Source organism: Carassius gibelio, chromosome B8 (genome assembly GCF_023724105.1).
Source record: "Carassius gibelio isolate Cgi1373 ecotype wild population from Czech Republic chromosome B8, carGib1.2-hapl.c, whole genome shotgun sequence".
Lineage (NCBI taxonomy): Eukaryota > Metazoa > Chordata > Actinopteri > Cypriniformes > Cyprinidae > Carassius > Carassius gibelio.
The window spans coordinates 2,689,105-2,709,471 of NC_068403.1; the positions used below are offsets into that span (position 1 = coordinate 2,689,105).

Genomic DNA, 20,367 nt, shown 5'->3' on the forward strand with positions numbered 1-20,367 from the left:
TCTGCAACAAAATGTGTGTCCATGTATATGTGTGTCTTTGTGTGTGTGTGTGTGCATATGCTTATAGAGTATACATATATTAGTCTAATCATTTGCTGTCAGTGTGTGTGTCTGTCTGTTAGCCTGTTCTCCATTTTGGATGTGTTTAAATGTCATCCAAACATCCAGGTTGGCTCTGACCACCTCAGAGGCCTTAATGTGCTTGAACCCCGGTAAATGCTGCTTGCAGCTTTAATTAGGGGTTCAAGCACGCAGTGCTGAAACCCTATTGTATTTGTTAGGATTTTTATTATTATTAGGGGTTCAAGCACGCAGTGCTGAAACCCTATTGTAATTGTTAAGATTTTTATTATTATTATTATTTTTCCGCCTTAAAACTGAACGTGCAGCCCAAACCGTAAGGCCTAGAGAGCTGAAACTTGGTCAGATGGTAGTAGTCTTGCTCGCTACTCAGATACAAAGAACCGGCCCAATCGGCCTAACGGGGGCGCTACAGCGCAAAAAACTAAAATTTTTGACATTTTTGGCCGCAGGTCGTAAACCGTTAGCCGTAGACTCAAAAACAAGGCATCGTTGCAATCCTTGGGTTAGCCCGAACAAAAGTGCACAGCTGCATTTTTTGCTCTACGACGCACCGTTTTCTCGCAAAATCGAGCTATATCCGAAACCTACTTTTGCGAACTAGTCCTAGGATTTTCAACCAATCGGAACGAAACCACTGCAGAAATATTCCCTGGACACTCAATATAAATAATTATCAAAAAAAAGTTGAAATTTCGATTCTTACGCGAAACAGTACGCCAAAAAGCGTCTATGCTAACGTTAGCCAAATGTTATTTTGACTATAACTCTTGAACGGAATGAGATATCTTGACCAAACTTGGTACACATATGTATGAGCTCAATCTTTGGTCAAATAAAAAAAATTGCGCATCTTTGCCACTTGGGGGCGCAATAAGATTTAAAAAACACATAAATGGCTATAACTAGGCAACCGTTGGCTCGATCGACTTGAAAATTGGTATGCAGTGTCTTGGTCTGAAGGGGCACAAGTACCTATGAGGACATTTGCATATCTCAAAAAACATGGCTGCCATTGGCCAAACAATTTTAAGCACCTATTTGAAAGGGTTAACGGATGTTGTTCGGAACGAAACTCGCTGGGTACGTTCGACTCATGAACCTTAAGGTCTGTAACAATTTTGAAAGAAATCAGCCACTAGTTGGCGCTAACGAGTTTTATGGCTCTGTAATCACGTGGTGTTTCACATATCAACACAATATGCATATCATTTGATAGATCTCCTCATAATGCACAACTTTGCCTCAAGAACCATTGCTGTCAATCAAATCGTTCAATTGTTATTCACAAATATGTTAAAAAACTACTTTTGCGAACTAGTCCTAGGTTTTTTGTCCGATCGGAACCAAACCACTGCAGTAATATTCTGTGGACTGTCTAGATCAATAATTATCAAAAAAATGTTCAATTTTGTACTTTGGTTAGCGTTAAATGGGTAATTAAGAAAAGGGGTGTGGCCAAACATACCCCAAAGCCTATAAAACCTAAACGAAAACTCAAAACTTTATGAAACGTGGTGAGAACATGTAACAGGTAACTCTTAACAAGCATGCAAAGTTTCATGGAGATCGCACCGTAGGTGGCGCTATAACAGTAGAAAAGGTCTCAAAACACAAGATTTATATGGTAAATGGCCTCAAATTGTTTGAAAATGCTCATATATTCACTCAAAAACACTAGATCTTCATATCATATGATAGATCTCCTCATTCTGAACAACTTTGCCTCTGGGACCAATGTTGTCAATAAAGCTGTTAATTAAATATTCAAGATTATTTCAAAAAGTTACTTTGGCAAACTAGTGATAGGGTATAAGCTGAAAATCAATAAAACCACTGAAGTACAATTCTCTAGACTCTGAAGGTCAATAATTATCAAAAACATGTTGAACAGTTGCATTTGGACAACTATAAACCAGTAATTTTATAATATGTTATTTGCATAGTGTACACTAAGGCCTATTAATACAAACAGAAAGCCCACAAATTATCAAAACTGTGTAAAATAATGCATAATTTCATTCTAAACAAGCATGCAAAATTTAAGAGAGATTGGTCAAAAAAAATAACAACACTATAACAGTTATATTTAAAAACACAGTGTTGCTTGAGTAAATGCAATTTAGAACCACTAGATGGCAGCGGGAGACCACTAATGGGCTCATTCAGCAAAGTTGAACAGTACTGTTGAAAGGATTCATTAATTCATGCCAAAACATAAAAAAAATTAACTGTTATAACATTTTAAATCTCATTGAGTCAATGTTTTCCATTTTGTTCATACAGATATATCAGTTTTTACAATTTTGCCACATTGTGATTACAGTTTAACCTGAAAATGACATCTAAACTGTTAAAAACTAGTTTAATCATTTAATTTCAGTGTTTGTGTCTGTCTGCCAGCCTATTCTTCATTTTGGATGTCTTTAACTGTCATCCATGCATCCAGGTTAGCCAAGACCACCTCAGAGGCCTTAAATGCTTGAACCCCGTAAAATGCTGCTTGCAGCTTTAATTAGGGGTTCAAGCACGCAGTGCTGAAACCCTATTGTATTTGTTAGGATTTTTATTATTATTATTATTAGGGGTTCAAGCACGCAGTGCTGAAACCCTATTGTATTTGTTAGGATTTTTATTATTATTATTATTATTATTATTATTATTATTATTATTCTTCCGCCGTAAAACTGAACGTGCAGCCCAAACCGTAAGGCCTAGAGAGCTGAAATTTGGACAGATCGTAGAGCTCAATTTGGGGAGAACTTATCAAAGTCTCAGCCCAATCGGCCTAACGGGGGCGCTACAGCGCAAAAAACAAAAATTTTGGACATTTTTGGCCGTAAATCGTATACCGTTAGCCGTAGACTCAAAAACATGGCATTGTTGCAATCCTTGGGTTAGCCCGAACAAAAGTGCACGGCGCCTTTTTGGGGTCTACGACGCACCGTTTTCTCGCAAAATCGAGCTATATCCGAAACCTACTTTTGCGAACTAGTCCTAGGATTTTCAACCAATCAGAACCAAACCACTTCATAAATATTCCCTGGACACTCAATATCAATAATTATTAAAAAAAAGTTGAAATTTCAATTCTTACGCGAAACAGTACGCCAAAAAGCGTCTATGCTAACGTTAGCCAAATACTATTTTGACTATAACTCTTGAACGGAATGAGATATCTTCACCAAACTCGGTACACATATGTATGAGCTCAATCTTTGGTCAAATCAAAAAAATTGCGCATCTCTGCCACTTGGGGGCGCTATAAGATAGAAAAAACACATAAATTGCTATAACTAGGCAACCGTTGGCTCGATCAACTTGAAAATCGGTATGCAGTGTCTTGGTCTGAAGGGGCACAAGTACCTATGAGGACATTTGCATATCTCAAAAAACATGGCCGTCATTGGCCAAACAAATTTAAGCACCTATTTGAAAGGGTTAACGGATGTTGATCGGAACGAAACTCGCTGGGTACGTTCGACTCATGAACCTTAAGGTCTGTAAGAATTTTGAAAGAAATCGGCCACTAGTTGGCGCTAACGAGTTTTATGGCTCTGTAATCACGTGGTGTTTCACATATCAACACAATATGCATATCATTTGATAGATCTCCTCGTAATGCACAACTTTGCCTCAAGAACCATTGCTGTCAATCAAATCGTTCAATTGTTATTCACAAAAATGTTAAAAACCTACTTTTGCGAACTAGTCCTAGGTTTTTTGCCCGATCGGAACCAAACCACTGCAGTAATATTCTGTGGACTCTCTAGATCAATAATTATTAAAAAAATGTTGAATTTTGTCCTTTGGTTAGTTGTAACCGGGTAATTTAGAAAAAGGGGTGTGGCCAAACATACCCCAAAGCCTATAAAACCTAAAGGAAAACTCAAAACTTTATGAAACTCAGGGAAATCATGTAACAGGTGACTCTTAACAAGCATGCAAAGTTTCATGGAGATCAGACCATAGGTGGCGCTATAACAGTAGAAAATGTCTCAAAACACAAGATTTATATGGTAAATGGCCTCAAATTGTTTGAAAATGTTCATATATTCACTCAAAAACACTAAATCTTCATATCATATGATAAATCTCCTCATTCTGAACAACTTTGCCTCTGGGACCAATGTTGTCAATGAAGCTGTTAATTAAATATTCAAGATTATTTAAAAAAGTTACTTTGGCATACTTGTGATACAGTTTAAGATGAAAATCAATAAAACCACTGAAGTACAATTCTCTAGACTCTGAAGGTCAATAATTATCAAAAACATGTTGAACAATTGCATTTGGGCAACTATAAATCAATAATTTTATAATATGTTATTTGCATAGTGTACACAAAGGCCTATTAATACAAACAGAAAGCCCACAAATTATCAAAACTGTGTAAAATAATGCATAATTTCATTCTAAACAAGCATGCAAAATTTAAGAGAGATTGGGCAAAAAAAAAAAAAAAACACTATAACAGTTATGTTTAAAAACAGTGTTGCTTGAGTAAATGCAATTTATAACCTGTAGATGGCAGTGAAAGACCACTAATGGGCTCATTCAGTTAAGTTGAACAGTACTGTTGAAAGGATTCATGAATTCATCCCAAAACATTAAAAATGTAACTGTTATAACATTTTAAATCTCATTGAGTCAATGTTTTCCATTTTGTTCTTACAGATATATCACTTTTTACTATTTTGCCACATTGTGATTACAGTTTAACCTGAAAATGACATCTAAACTCTTAAAAAGAGAAGACTTGCAATAAGTTTATTGTCACCTATCACTTATTTCAAATACCTATATCTGCAACAAAATGTTTGTGCATGTATATGTGTGTCTTTCTGTGTGTGTGTGTGTGCATATGCTTATAGAGTATACATATATTAGTCTAATCATTTACTTTCAGTGTGTGTGTCTGTCTGTTAACCTGTTCTCCATTTTGGATGTGTTTAAATGTCATCCATGCATCCAGGTTGGCTCAGACCACCTCAGAGGCCTTAATGTGCTTGAACCCCGGTAAATGCTGCTTGCAGCTTTAATTATTATTATTAGGGGTTCAAGCACGCAGTGCTGAAACCCTATTGTATTTGTTAGGATTTTTATTATTATTATTATTATTATTATTATTATTATTATTATTATTATTCCGCCGTAAAACTGAACGTGCAGCCCAAACCGTAAGGCCTAGAGAGCTGAAATTTGGACAGATCGTAGAGCTCAATTTGGGGAGAACTTATCAAAGTCTCAGCCCAATCGGCCTAACGGGGGCGCTACAGCGCAAAAAACAAAAATTTTGGACATTTTTGGCCGTAAATCGTATACCGTTAGCCGTAGACTCAAAAACATGGCATTGTTGCAATCCTTGGGTTAGCCCGAACAAAAGTGCACAGCGCCTTTTTGGGGTCTACGGCACACCGTTTTCTCGCAAAATCGAGCTATATCCGAAACCTACTTTTGCGAACTAGTCCTAGGATTTTCAACCAATCAGAACCGAACCACTTCATAAATATTCCCTGGACACTGAATATCAATAATTATCAAAAAAAAGTTGAAATTTCGATTCATACGCGAAACAGTACGCCAAAAAGCGTCTATGCTAACGTTAGCCAAATGCTGTTTTAACTATAACTCTTGAACGGAATGAGATATCTTCACCAAACTCGGTACACATATGTATGAGCTCAATCTTTGGTCAAATCAAAAAAATTGCGCATCTCTGCCACTTGGGGGCGCTATAAGATAGAAAAAACACATAAATGGCTATAACTAGGCAACCGTTGGCTCGATCGACTTGAAAATTGGTATGCAGTGTCTTGATCTGAAGGGGCACAAGTACCTATGAGGACATTTGCATATCTCAAAAAAACATGGCCGCCATTGGCCAAACAATTTTAAGCACCTATTTGAAAGGGTTAACGGATGTTGATCGGAACGAAACTCGCTGGGTATGTTCAACTCATGAACCTTAAGGTCTGTAAGAATTTTGAAAGAAATCGGCCACTAGTTGGCGCTAACGAGTTTTATGGCTCTGTAATCACGTGGTGTTTCACATATCAACACAATATGCATATCATTTGATAGATCTCCTCATAATGCACAACTTTGCCTCAAGAACCATTGCTGTCAATCAAATCGTTCAATTGTTATTCACAAATATGTTAAAAACCTACTTTTGCGAACTAGTCCTAGGTTTTTTGTCCGATCGGAACCAAACCACTGCAGTAATATTCTGTGGACTCTCTAGATCAATAATTATTAAAAAAATGTTGAATTTTGTCCTTTGGTTAGCTGTAAAGGGGTAATTTAGGAAAAGGGGTGTGGCCAAACATACCCCAAAGCCTATAAAACCTAAACGAAAACTCAAAACTTTATGAGCCTTCGTGAAATCATGTAACAGATGACTCTTAACAAGCATGCAAAGTTTCATGTAGATCAGACCATAGGTGGCGCTATAACAGTAGAAAAGGTCTCAAAACACAAGATTTATATGGTAAATGGCCTCAAATTGTTTGAAAATGCTCATATATTCACTCAAAAACACTAAATCTTCATATCATATGATAGATCTCCTCATTCTGAACAACTTTGCCTCTGGGACCAATGTTGTCAATAAAGCTGTTAATTAAATATTCAAGATTATTTTAAAAAGTTACTTTGGCATACTTGTGATACGGTTTAAGATGAAAATCAATAAAACCACTGAAGTACAATTCTCTAGACTCTGAAGGTCAATAATTATCAAAAACATGTTGAACAATTGCATTTGGGCAACTATAAACCAGTCATTTTATGATATGTTCTTTTCATAATGCACACAAAGGCCTATTAATACAATCAGAAAGCCCACAAATTATCAAAACTGTGTAAAATAATGCATAATTTCATTCTAAACAAGCATGCAAAATTTAGGAGAGATTGGGCAAAAAAAAAATAACACTATAACAGTTATGTTTAAAAACACAGTGTTGTTGGAGTAAATGCAATTTATAACCACTAGATGGCAGCGGAAGACCACTAATGGGCTCATTCAGTAAAGTTGAACAGTACTGTTGAAAGGATTCATGAATTCATGCCAAAACATTAAAAAATGAACTGTTATAACATTTTAAATCTCATTGAGTCAATGTTTTCCATTTTGTTCATACAGATATATCAGTTTTTAAAATTTTGCCACATTATGATTACAGTTTAACCTAAAAAATGAAATCTAAACTCTTAAAAAGAGAAGACTTGCAATAAGTTTATTATCACCTATCACTTATTTCAAATACCTATATCTGCAACAAAATGTTTGTGCATGTATACGTGTGTCTTTGTGTGTGTGTGTGTGTGTGCATATGCTTATAGAGTATTAATATATTAGTCTAATCATTTACTTTCAGTGTGTGTGTCTGTCTGTTAGCCTGTTCTCCATTTTGGATGTGTTTAACTGTCATCCATGCATCCAGGTTGGCTCTGACCACCTCAGAGGCCTTAATGTGCTTGAACCCCGGTAAAATGCTGCTTGCAGCTTTAATTATTATTATTATTATTCTTCTGCCCTAGAACTGAACGTGCAGCCCAAACCGTAAGGCGTAGAGAGCTGAAATTTGGACAGATCGTAGAGCTCAATTTGGGGAGAACTTATCAAAGTCTCAGCCCAATCGGCCTAACGGGGGCGCTACAGCGCAAAAAACAAAAATTTTGGACATTTTTGGCCGTAAATCGTATACCGTTAGCCGTAGACTCAAAAACATGGCATTGTTGCAATCCTTGGGTTAGCCCGAACAAAAGTGCACGGCGCCTTTTTGGGGTCTACGACGCACCGTTTTCTCGCAAAATCGAGCTATATCCGAAACCTACTTTTGCGAACTAGTCCTAGGATTTTCAACCAATCAGAACCAAACCACTTCAGAAATATTCCCTGGACACTCAATATCAATAATTATTAAAAAAAAGTTGAAATTTCAATTCTTACGCGAAACAGTACGCCAAAAAGCGTCTATGCTAACGTTAGCCAAATGCTATTTTGACTATAACTCTTGAACGGAATGAGATATCTTCACCAAACTCGGTACACATATGTATGAGCTCAATCTTTGGTCAAATCAAAAAAATTGCGCATCTCTGCCACTTGGGGGCGCTATAAGGTAGAAAAAACACATAAATTGCTATAACTAGGCAACCGTTGGCTCGATCAACTTGAAAATCGGTATGCACTGTCTTGGTCTGAAGGGGCACAAGTACTTATGAGGACATTTGCATATCTCAAAAAACATGGCCGTCATTGGCCAAACAAATTTAAGCACCTATTTGAAAGGGTTAACGGATGTTGATCGGAACGAAACTCGCTGGGTACGTTCGACTCATGAACCTTAAGGTCTGTAAGAATTTTGAAAGAAATCGGCCACTAGTGGGCGCTAACGAGTTTTATGGCTCTGTAATCACGTGGTGTTTCACATATCAACACAATATGCATATCATTTGATAGATCTCCTCGTAATGCACAACTTTGCCTCAAGAACCATTGCTGTCAATCAAATCGTTCAATTGTTATTCACAAATATGTTAAAAACCTACTTTTGCGAACTAGTCCTAGGTTTTTTGCCCGATCGGAACCAAACCACTGCAGTAATATTCTGTGGACTCTCTAGATCAATAATTATTAAAAAAATGTTGAATTTTGTCCTTTGGTTAGCTGTAACCGGGTAATTTATAAAAAGGGGTGTGGCCAAACATACCCCAAAGCCTATAAAACCTAAAGGAAAACTCAAAACTGTATGAAACTCAGTGAAATCATGTATCAGGTGACTCTTAACAAGCATGCAAAGTTTCATGGAGATCAGACCATAGGTGGCGCTATAACAGTAGAAAAGGTCTCAAAACACAAGATTTATATGGTAAATGGCCCCAAATTGTTTGAAAATGCTCATATATTCACTCAAAAACACTAAATCTTCATATCATATGATAGATCTCCTCATTCTGAACAACTTTGCCTCTGGGACCAATGTTGTCAATAAAGCTGTTAATTAAATATTCAAGATTATTTTAAAAAGTTACTTTGGCATACTTGTGATACGGTTTAAGATGAAAATCAATAAAACCACTGAAGTACAATTCTGTAGACTCTGAAGGTCAATAATTATCAAAAACATGTTGAACAATTGCATTTGGACAACTATAAACCAGTAATTTTATAATATGTTCTTTTCATAGTGTACACAAAGGCCTATTAATACAAACAGAAAGCCCACACATTATCAAAACTGTGTAAAACAATGCATAATTTCATTCTAAACAAGCATGCAAAATTTAAGAGAGATTGGGCAAAAAAAAAAAAAAACCACTATAACAGTTATGTTTAAAAACAGTGTTGCTTGAGTAAATGCAATTTATAACCTCTAGATGGCAGTGGAAGACCACTAATGGGCTCATTCAGTTAAGTTGAACAGTACTGTTGAAAGGATTCATGAATTCATCCCAAAACTTTAAAAATGTAACTGTTATAACATTTTAAATCTCATTGAGTCAATGTTTTCCATTTTGTTCTTACAGATATATCAGTTTTTACTATTTTGCCACATTGTGATTACAGTTTAACCTGAAAATGGCATCTAAACTCTTAAAAAGAGAAGACTTGCAATAAGTTTATTGTCACCTATCACTTATTTCAAATACCTATATCTGCAACAAAATGTTTGTGCATGTATATGTGTGTCTTTCTGTGTGTGTGTGTGTGTGCATATGCTAATAGAGTATACATATATTAGTCTAATCATTTACTTTCAGTGTGTGTGTCTGTCTGTTAACCTGTTCTCCATTTTGGATGTGTTTAAATGTCATCCATGCATCCAGGTTGGCTCAGACCACCTCAGAGGCCTTAATGTGCTTGAACCCCGGTAAATGCTGCTTGCAGCTTTAATTAGGGGTTCAAGCACGCAGTGCTGAAACCCTCTTGTAATTGTTAGGATTTTTATTATTATTATTATTCTTCTGCCCTAGAACTGAACGTGCAGCCCAAACCGTAAGGCCTAGAGAGCTGAAATTTGGACAGATTGTAGAGCTCATTTTGGGGAGAACTTATCAAAGTCTCAGCCCAATCGGCCTAACGGGGGCGCTACAGCGCAAAAAACAAAAATTTTGGACATTTTTGGCCACAGATCGTAAACCGTTAGCCGTAGACTCAAAAACAAGGCATCGTTGCAATCCTTGGGTTAGCCCGAACAAAAGTGCACAACTGCATTTTTTGCTCTACGACGCACCGTTTTCTCGCAAAATCGAGCTATATCCGAAACCTACTTTTGCGAACTAGTCTTAGGATTTTTAACCAATCGGAATCAAACCACTTCAGAAATATTCCCTGGACACTCAATATCAATAATTATCAAAAAAAAGTTGAAATTTCAATTCTTACGCGAAACAGTACACCAAAAAGCGTCTATGCTAACGTTAGCCAAATGCTCTTTTAGCTATAACTCTTGAACGGAATGAGATATCTTCACCAAACTTGGTACACATATGTATGAGCCCAATCTTTGGTCATACAAAAAAAATTGCGCATCTCTGCCACTTGGGGGCGCTATAAGATTGAAAAAACACATAAATGGCTATAACTAGGCAACCGTTGGCTCGATCGACTTGAAAATTGGTATGCAGTGTCTTGGTCTGAAGGGGCACAAGTACCTATGAGGACATTTGCATATCTCAAAAAAACATGGCCGCCATTGGCCAAACAATTTTAAGCACCTATTTGAAAGGGTTATTGGATGTTGATCGGAACAAAACTCGCTGGGTACGTTCAACTCATGAACCTTAAGGTCTGTAAGAATTTTGAAAGAAATCGGCCACTAGTTGGCGCTAACGAGTTTTATGGCTCTGTAATCACGTGGTGTTTCACATATCAACGAAATATGCATATCATTTGATAGATCTCCTCATAATGCACAACTTTGCCTCAAGAACCATTGCTGTCAATCAAATTGTTCAAATGTTATTCACAAATATGTTAAAAACCTACTTTTACGAACTAGTCCTAGGTTTTTTGTCCGATCGGAACCAAACCACTGCAGTAATATTCTGTGGACTCTCTAGATCAATAATTATCAAAAAAATGTTGAATTTTGTCCTTTGGTTAGCTGTAAAGGGGTAATTTAGTAAAAGGGGTGTGTCCAAACATACCCCAAAGCCTATAAAACCTAAACGAAAACTCAAAACTTTATGAAACTTCGTGGAATCATGTATCAGGTGACTCTTAACAAGCATGCAAAGTTTCATGGAGATCGGATCATAGGTGGCGCTATAACAGTTGAAAAAGCCTCAAAAACAAACATTTTCAATAGAAAATGATCACAATTTGTAGGACATGTTCATACATTCACACAAACACTAGATCTTCATATCATATGATAGATCTCCTCTTTGTGAACAACTTTGCCTCAAGGAGCGAAGATGTCAATCAAATCGTTCAATTGTTATTCACAAATATGTTAAAAACTTACTTTTGCGAACTAGTCCCAGATTTTTTACCCGATCGAAACCAAACCACTGCAGTAATTTTCTCTGGACTCTCTAGATCAATAATTATCAAAAAAATGTTGAATTTTGTCCTTTGGTTTGCTTTAACTGGCTAAATTAGAAAAGGGGCGTGACCAAAATACCCAAAAGCATATAAAACCTAAACGAAAACTCAAAACTTTATGAAACTTGGTGAAAACATGTAACAGGTGACTCTTAACAAGCATGCAAATTTTCATGGAGATCGGACCACAGGTGGCGCTATGACAGTAGAAAAGGTCTCAAAACATAAGATTGATATGGTAAATGGCCTCAAATTGTCTGAAAATGCTCATATATTCACATAAACACTAGATCTTCATATCATATGATAGATCTCCTCATTCTGAACAACTTTTGGGACCAATGTTGTCAATAAAGCTGTTAATTAAATATTGAAGATTATTTAAAAAAGTTACTTTGGCAAAGTAGTCCAAGGCTTTAAGCTGAAAATCAATAAAACCACTGAAGTACAATTCTCTAGACTCTGAAGGTCAATAATAATCAAAAACATGTTGAAAAATTGCATTTGGACAACTATAAACCAGTGATTGTATAATATGTTCTTTTCACAGTGTACACAAAGGCCTATTTATACAAACAGAAAGCCCACAAACTATCAAAACTGTGTAAAATAAAGCCTAATTTCATTCTAAACAAGCATGCAAAATTTAAGAGAGATTGGGCAAAAAACTTTACACTATAACAGTTATGTTTAAAAACAGTGTTGTTTGAGTAAATGCAACCACTAGATGGCAGCGGAAGACCACTAATGGGCTCATTCAGCAAATTGAAACAGTACTTTTGAGAAGATTTATGAATTCATGCCTAAACAATAAAAAAAAAACACTGTTACAACATTTTAAATCTCACTGAGTTAAAGTTTTCCATTTTGTTCATACAGACTTACCAGTTTTTAAAATTTTGCCACATTATGATTACAGTGAAACCTGAAAATGACATCCAAACTCTTAAAACTAGTTTAATCATTTAATTTCAGTGCGTGTGTCTGTCTGTCAGCCTATTCTCCGTTTTGGATGTGTTTAACTGTCATCCGTACATCCAGGTTGGCTCAGACCACCTCAGAGGCCTTAATGTGCTTGAACCCCGTAAATGCTGCTTGCAGCTTTAATTATTATTATTATTATTATTCTTCCGCCTTAAAACTGAACGTGCAGCCCAAACCGTAAGGCCTAGAGAGCTGAAACTTGGTCAGATGGTAGTAGTCTTGCTCGCTACTCAGATACAAAGAACCGGCCCAATCGGCCTAACGGGGGCGCTACAGCGCAAAAAACAAAAATTTTGGACAATTTTGGCCGTAAAGTGTAAACCGTTAGCCATAGACTCAAAAACATGGCATTGTTGCAATCCTTGGGTTAGCCCGAACAAAAGTGCACGGCGCCTTTTTGGGGTCTACGACGCACCGTTTTCTCGCAAAATCGAGCTAAATCCGAAACCTACTTTTGCGAACTAGTCCTAGGATTTTCAACCAATCAGAACCAAACCACTTCATAAATATTCCCTGGACACTCAATATCAATAATTATCAAAAAAAAGTTGAAATTTCAATTCTTACGCGAAACAGTACACCAAAAAGCGTCTATGCTAACGTTAGCCAAATGCTATTTTAACTATAACTCTTGAACGGAATGAGATATCTTCACCAAACTCGGTATACATATGTATAAGCTCAATCTTTGGTCAAATCAAAAATATTGCGCATCTCTGCCACTTGGGGGCGCTATAAGATAGAAAAAACACATAAATGGCTATAACTAGGCAACTGTTGCCTCGATCGACTTGAAAATTGGTATGCAATGTCTCGGTCTGAAGGGGCACAAGTACATATGAGGACATTTGCATATCTAAAAAAAACATGGCCGCCATTGGCCAAACAATTTTAAGCACCTATTTGAAAGGGTTAACGGATGTTGATCGGAACGAAACTCGCTGGGTACGTTCGACTCATGAACCTTAAGGTCTGTAAGAATTTTGAAAGAAATCGGCCACTAGTTGGCGCTAACGAGTTTTATGGCTCTGTAATCACGTGGTGTTTCACATATCAACACAGTATGCATATCATTTGATAGATCTCCTCATAATGCACAACTTTGCCTCAAGAACCATTGCTGTCAATCAAATCATTCAATTGTTATTCACAAATATGTTAAAAACCTACTTTTGCGAACTAGTCCTAGGTTTTTTGTCCGATCGGAACCAAACCACTGCAGTAATATTCTGTGGACTCTCTAGATCAATAATTATTAAAAAAATGTTGAATTTTGTCCTTTGGTCAGCTGTAAAGGGGTAATTTAGAAAAAGGGGTGTGGCCAAACATACCCCAAAGCCTATAAAACCTTAACGAAAACTCAATACTTTATGAAACTCAGTGAAATCATGTAACAGATGACTCTTAACAAGCATGCAAAGTTTCATGGAGATCAGACCATAGGTGGCGCTATAACAGTAGAAAAGGTCTCAAAACACAAGATTTATATGGTAAATGGCCTCAAATTGTTTGTAAATGCTCATATATTCACTCAAAAACACTAAATCTTTATATCATTTGATAAATATCCTCATTCTGAACAACTTTGCCTCTGGGACCAACGTTGTCAATAAAGCTGTTAATTAAACATTCAAGATTATTTTAAAAAGGTACTTTGGCAAACTAGTGATCGGGTATAAGATGAAAATCAATAAAACCACTGAAGTACAATTCTCTAGACTCTGAAGGTCAATAATTATCAAAAACATGTTGAACAATTGCATTTAGACAACTATAAACCAGTAATTTTATATTATGTTATTTGCATAGTGTACACAAAGGCCTATTAATACAAACAGAAATCCCACAAATGATCAAAACTGTGTAAAATAATGCATGATTTCATTCTAAACAAGCATGCAAAATTTAAGAGAGATTGGGCAAAAATAAAAAAAATAACAACACTATAACAGTTATGTTTAGAAACACAGTGTTGTTTCAGTAAATGCAATTTATAACCACTAGATGGCAGCGGAAGACCACTAATGGGCTCATTCAGTTAAAATGAACAGTACTGTAGAAAGGATTCATGAATTCATGCCAAAACATTAATAAATTAACTGTTATAACATGTTACATCTTATTGAATCAATGTTTTCCATTTTGTTCATACAGACACATCATTTTTTACAATTTTGCCACATTGTGATTACAGTGAAACCTGAATGACATCTAAACTCTTAAAAACTAGTTTAATCATTTAATTTCAGTGTGTGTGTGTCTGTCTTTTGGATGTATTTAAATGTCATCCATACATCCTGGTTGGCCGAGACCACCCCAGAGGCACAAAGACCTATTAATACAAACAGAAATCCCACAAATTATCAAAACTGTGTAAAGTAATGCATAATTTCATTCTAAACAAGCATGCAACATTTAAGAGAGATAGGGCAAAAAAACCCAACAACAACACTTTAACAGTTATGTTTAAAAACACAGTGTTGTTTGAGTAAATGCAATTTATAACCACTAGATGGCAGCGGAAGACCACTAATGGGCTCTTTCAGCTAGTACTGTTTTTATGAATTCATGCCAAAACATTAATAAATTAACTGTTATAACATTTTGTATCTCATTGAATTGATGTTTTCCATTTTGTTCATACAGATGTATCAGTTTTAACAATTTTGCCACATTATGATTACAGTTTAATCTGAAAATGACATCTAAACTCTAAAAAAAGAGAAGACTTGCAATAAGCTTATTGTCACCTATCACTTTTTATCAAATACCTATATCTGCAACAAAATGTTTGTGCATGTATATGTGTATCTTTGTGTGTCTTTGTGTGTGTGTGTGTGTGTGTGTGTGTGTGTGTGTGCATATGCTTATAGAGTATACATATATTAGTCTAATCATTTACTTTCAGTGTGCGTGTCTGTCTGTTAGCCTGTTCTCCATTTTGGATGTGTTTAACTGTCATCCATACATCCAGGTTGGCTCTGACCACCTCAGAGGCCTTAATGTGCTTGAACCCCGGTAAATGCTGCTTGCAGCTTTAATTAGGGGTTCAAGCACGCAGTGCTGAAACCCTATTGTATTTGTTAGGATTTTTATTATTATTATTAGGGGTTCAAGCACGCAGTGCTGAAACCCTATTGTAATTGTTAAGATTTTTATTATTATTATTATTCTTCCGCCTTAAAACTGAACGTGCAGCCCAAACCGTAAGGCCTAGAGAGCTGAAACTTGGTCAGATGGTAGTAGTCCTGCTCGCTACTCAGATACAAAAAACCGGCCCAATCGGCCTAACGGGGGCGCTACTGCGCAAAAAACTAAAATTTTAGACATTTTTGGCCGCAGGTCGTAAACCGTTAGCCATAGACTCAAAAACATGGCATCGTTGCAATCCTTGGGTTAGCCCGAACAAAAGTGCACAGCTGCTTTTTTAGCTCTACGACGCACCGTTTTCGCGCAAAATCGAGCTATATCCGAAACCTACTTTTGAGAACTAGTCCTAGGATTTTCAACCAATCGGAACCAAACCACTGCAGAAATATTCCCTGGACACTCAATATCAATAATTATCAAAAAAAAGTTGAAATTTCGATTCTTACGCGAAACAGTACGTCAAAAAGCGTCTATGCTAACATTAGCCAAGTGTTATTTTGACTATAACTCTTGAACGGAATGAGATATCTTCACCAAACTTGGTACACGTATGTATGAGCTCAATCTTTGGTCAAATCAAAAAAATTGCACATCTTTGCCACTTGGGGGCGCTATAAGATAGAAAAAACACATAAATGGCTATAACTAGGCAATCGTTGGCTCGATTGACTTGAAAATTGGTATGCAATGTCTTGGTCTGAAGGGGCACAAGTACCTATGAGGACATTTGCATATCTCAAAAAACATGGCCGCCATTGGCCAAACAAATTTAAGCACCTATTTGAAAGGGTTAACGGAAGTTGATCGGAACGAAACTCACTGGGTACGTTCGACTCATGAACCTTAAGGGCTGTAAGAATTTTGAAAGAAATCGGCCACTAGTTGGCGCTAACGAGTTTTATGGCTCTGTAACCACGTGGTGTTTCACATATCAACACAATATGCATATCATTTGATAGATCTCCTCATAATGCACAACTTTGCCTCAAGAACCATTGCTGTCAATCAAATCGTTCAATTGTTATTCACAAATATGTTAAAAACCTACTTTTGCGAACTAGTCCTAGGTTTTTTGTCCGATCGGAACCAAACCACTGCAGTAATATTCTGTGGACTCTCTAGATCAATAATTATCAAAAAAATGTTGAATTTTGTACTTTGGTTAGCTTTAAATGGGTAATTTAGAAAAGGGGGATGGCCAAACATACCCCAAAGCCTATAAAACCTAAACGAAAACTCAAAACTTTATGAACCTTGGTGAAAACATGTAACACGTGACTCTTAACAAGCATGCAAAGTTTCATGGAGATCGGATCATAGGTGGCGCTTTAACAGTTGAAAAAGCCTCAATAACACACATTTTCAATAGAAAATGATCACAATTTGTAGAACATGTTCATACATTCACACAAACACTAGATCTTCATATCATATGATATATCTCCTCTTTGTGAACAACTTTGCCTCAAGGAGCGAAGATGTCAATCAAATCGTTCAATTGTTATTCACAAATATATTAAAAACTTACTTTTGCGAACTAGTCCTAGGTTTTTTACCTGATCGAAACCAAACCACTGCAGTAATTTTCTCTGGACACTCTAGATCAATAATTATCAAAAAAATATTGAATTTTGTCTTTTGGTTAGCTATAACTGGCTAAATTAGAAAAGGGGCGTGACCAAAATACCCAAGAGCATATAAAACCTAAACGAAAACTCAAAACTTTATGAAACTTGTTGAAAACATGTAACAGGTGACTCTTAACAAGCATGCAAAGTTTCATGGAGATCGGACCATAGGTGGCGCTATAACAGTAAAAAAGGTCTCAAAACATAAGATTTATATGGTAAATGGCTTCAAATTGTCTGAAAATGCTCATTTATTCACATAAACACTAGATCTTCATATCATATGATAGATCTCCTCATTCTGAACAACTTCTGGGACCAATGTTGTCAATAAAGCTGTTAATGAAATATTCAAGGTTATTTAAAAAAGTTACTTTGGCAAAGTAGTCCAAGGCTTTAAGCTGAAAATCAATAAAACCACTGAAGTACAATTCTCTAGACTCTGAAGGTCAATAATTATCAAAAACATGTTGAACAATTGCATTTGGACAACTATAAACCAGTGATGTATAGTATGTTCTTGTCACAGTGTACACAAAGGCCTATCAATACAAACAGAAAGCCCACAAATGATCAAAACTGTGTAAAATAATGCCTAATTTCATTCTAAACAAGCATGCAACATTTAAGAGGGATTAGGCAAAAAAACACTAAGAGTTATAAAGGATTAACACATTGATGTATGAGATATTGCCATTTATAACCACTTGATGGCAGCGGAAACCACTAATGGGCTCATTCAGCTAACTTAAACAGTACAGTTGAAAGGATGTATGAATTAATGCCTAAACAATAAAAAAACACTGTTACAACATTTCAAATCTCACCGAGTTAAAGTTTTCCATTTTGTTCATACAGACATATCAGTTTTTAAAATTTTACCACATTATGATTACAGTGAAACCTGAAAATGACATCTAAAATCTTAAAAACGAGTTTAATCATTTAATTTCAGTGTGTGTGTCTGTCTGTTAGCCTATTCTCCATTTTGGATGTCTTTAACGGTCATCCATACGTCCAGGTTGGCTCTGACCACCTAAGATGCCTTAAATGCTTGAACCCCGTAAATGCTGCTTGCAGCTTTAATTATTATTATTATTATTATTATTATTATTATTCTCCACTCAAACTGTTCGTGCAGCCCAAACCGTAAGGCCTAGAAAGCTGAAATTTGGTCAGAATGTAGTAGTCCGGCCTTCTTGTCAGATACCGAGTCTCGACCCAATCGGCCTAACGGGGGCGCTACAGCGCAAAAAACAAAAATTTTGGACATTTTTGGCCGTAAATCGTATACCGTTAGCCGTAGACTCAAAAACATGGCATTGTTGCAATCCTTGGGTTAGCCCGAACAAAAGTGCACGGCGCCTTTTTGGGGTCTACGACGCACCGTTTTCTCGCAAAATCGAGCTATATCCGAAACCTACTTTTGCGAACTAGTCCTAGGATTTTCAACCAATCAGAACCAAACCACTTCATAAATATTCCCTGGACACTCAATATCAATAATTATCAAAAAAAAGTTGAAATTTCAATTCATACGCGAAACAGTACACCAAAAAGCGTCTATGCTAACGTTAGCCAAATGCTATTTTGACTATAACTCTTGAACGGAATGAGATATCTTCACCAAACTCGGTATACATATGTATGAGCTCAATCTTTGGTCAAATGAAAAAAAATGCGCATCTCTGCCACTTGGGGGCGCAATAAGATTTAAAAAACACATAAATGGCTATAACTAGGCACCCGTTGGCTCGATCGACTTGAAAATTGGTATGCAGTGTCTTGGTCTGAAGGGGCACAAGTACCTATGAGGACATTTGCATATCTCAAAAAACATGGCCGCCATTGGCCAAACAAATTTAAGCACCTATTTGAAAGGGTTAACGGATGTTGATCGGAACGAAACTCGCTGGGTACGTTCGACTCATGAACCTCAAGGTCTGTAAGAATTTTGAAAGAAAACGGCCACTAGTTGGCGCTAACGAGTTTTATGGCTCTGTAATCACGTGGTGTTTCACATATCAACACAATATGCATATCATTTGATAGATCTCCTCATAATGCACAACTTTGCCTCAAGAACCATTGCTGTCAATCAAATCGTTCAATTGTTATTCACAATTATGTTAAAAACCTACTTTTGCGAACTAGTCCTAGGTTTTTTGTCCGATCGGAACCAAACCACTGCAGTAATATTCTGTGGACTCTGTAGATCAATAATTATTAAAAAAATGTTGAATTTTGTCCTTTGGTTAGCTGTAAGGGGGTAATATATAAAAAGGGGTGTGGCCAAACATACCCCAAAGCCTATAAAACCTAAACGAAAACTCAAAACTTTATGAAACTCACTGAAATCATGTAACAGGTGACTCTTAACAAGCATGCAAAGTTTCATGGAGATCAGACCATAGGTGGCGCTATAACAGTAGAAAAGGTCTCAAAACACAAGATTTATATGGTAAATGGCCTCAAATTGTTTGAAAATGTTCATATATTCACTCAAAAACACTAAATCTTCATATCATATGATAAATCTCCTCATTCTGAACAACTTTGCCTCTGGGACCAATGTTGTCAATAAAGCTGTTAATTAAATATTCAAGATTATTTAAAAAAGTTACTTTGGCATACTTGTGATACGGTTTAAGATGAAAATCAATAAAACCACTGAAGTACAATTCTCTAGACTCTGAAGGTCAATAATTATCAAAAACATGTTGAACAATTGCATTTGGGCAACTATAAACCAGTCATTTCATAATATGTTCTTTTCATAGTGCACACAAAGGCCTATTAATACAATCAGAAAGCCCACAAATAATCAAAACTGTGTAAAATAATGCATAATTTCATTCTAAACAAGCATGCAAAATTTAAGAGAGATTGGGCAAAAAAATAAAAATAACACTATAACAGTTATGTTTAAAAACACAGTGTTCTTGGAGTAAATGCAATTTA

General features: G+C 36.2%; 4 long non-coding RNA genes across 5 annotated transcripts in view; 2 read left to right on the top strand and 2 right to left on the bottom strand.

Annotated features, from left to right (window-relative positions):
• Positions 1 to 9,448, top strand: part of LOC127963484 (uncharacterized) — a 38,597-nt gene extending 29,149 nt beyond the window's left edge. The window contains exon 3 of the long non-coding RNA XR_008154833.1: positions 8,871 to 9,448. This is a non-coding gene — a long non-coding RNA (uncharacterized LOC127963484). The remainder of the gene's footprint in view (positions 1 to 8,870) is intronic.
• Positions 1 to 20,367, bottom strand: part of LOC127963478 (uncharacterized) — a 79,513-nt gene that overhangs the window by 32,810 nt on the left and 26,336 nt on the right. The window lies entirely within an intron of this gene.
• On the bottom strand, positions 491 to 19,669 carry LOC127963476 (uncharacterized). The gene is made up of 3 exons (XR_008154820.1): positions 19,544 to 19,669; positions 6,049 to 6,250; positions 491 to 1,183 (listed from the first exon to the last, which is right to left on the bottom strand). It is a non-coding gene; the product is annotated as an uncharacterized LOC127963476 (long non-coding RNA).
• Positions 17,506 to 20,087, top strand: LOC127963481 (uncharacterized). The gene is made up of 2 exons (XR_008154830.1): positions 17,506 to 17,577; positions 19,821 to 20,087. It is a non-coding gene; the product is annotated as an uncharacterized LOC127963481 (long non-coding RNA).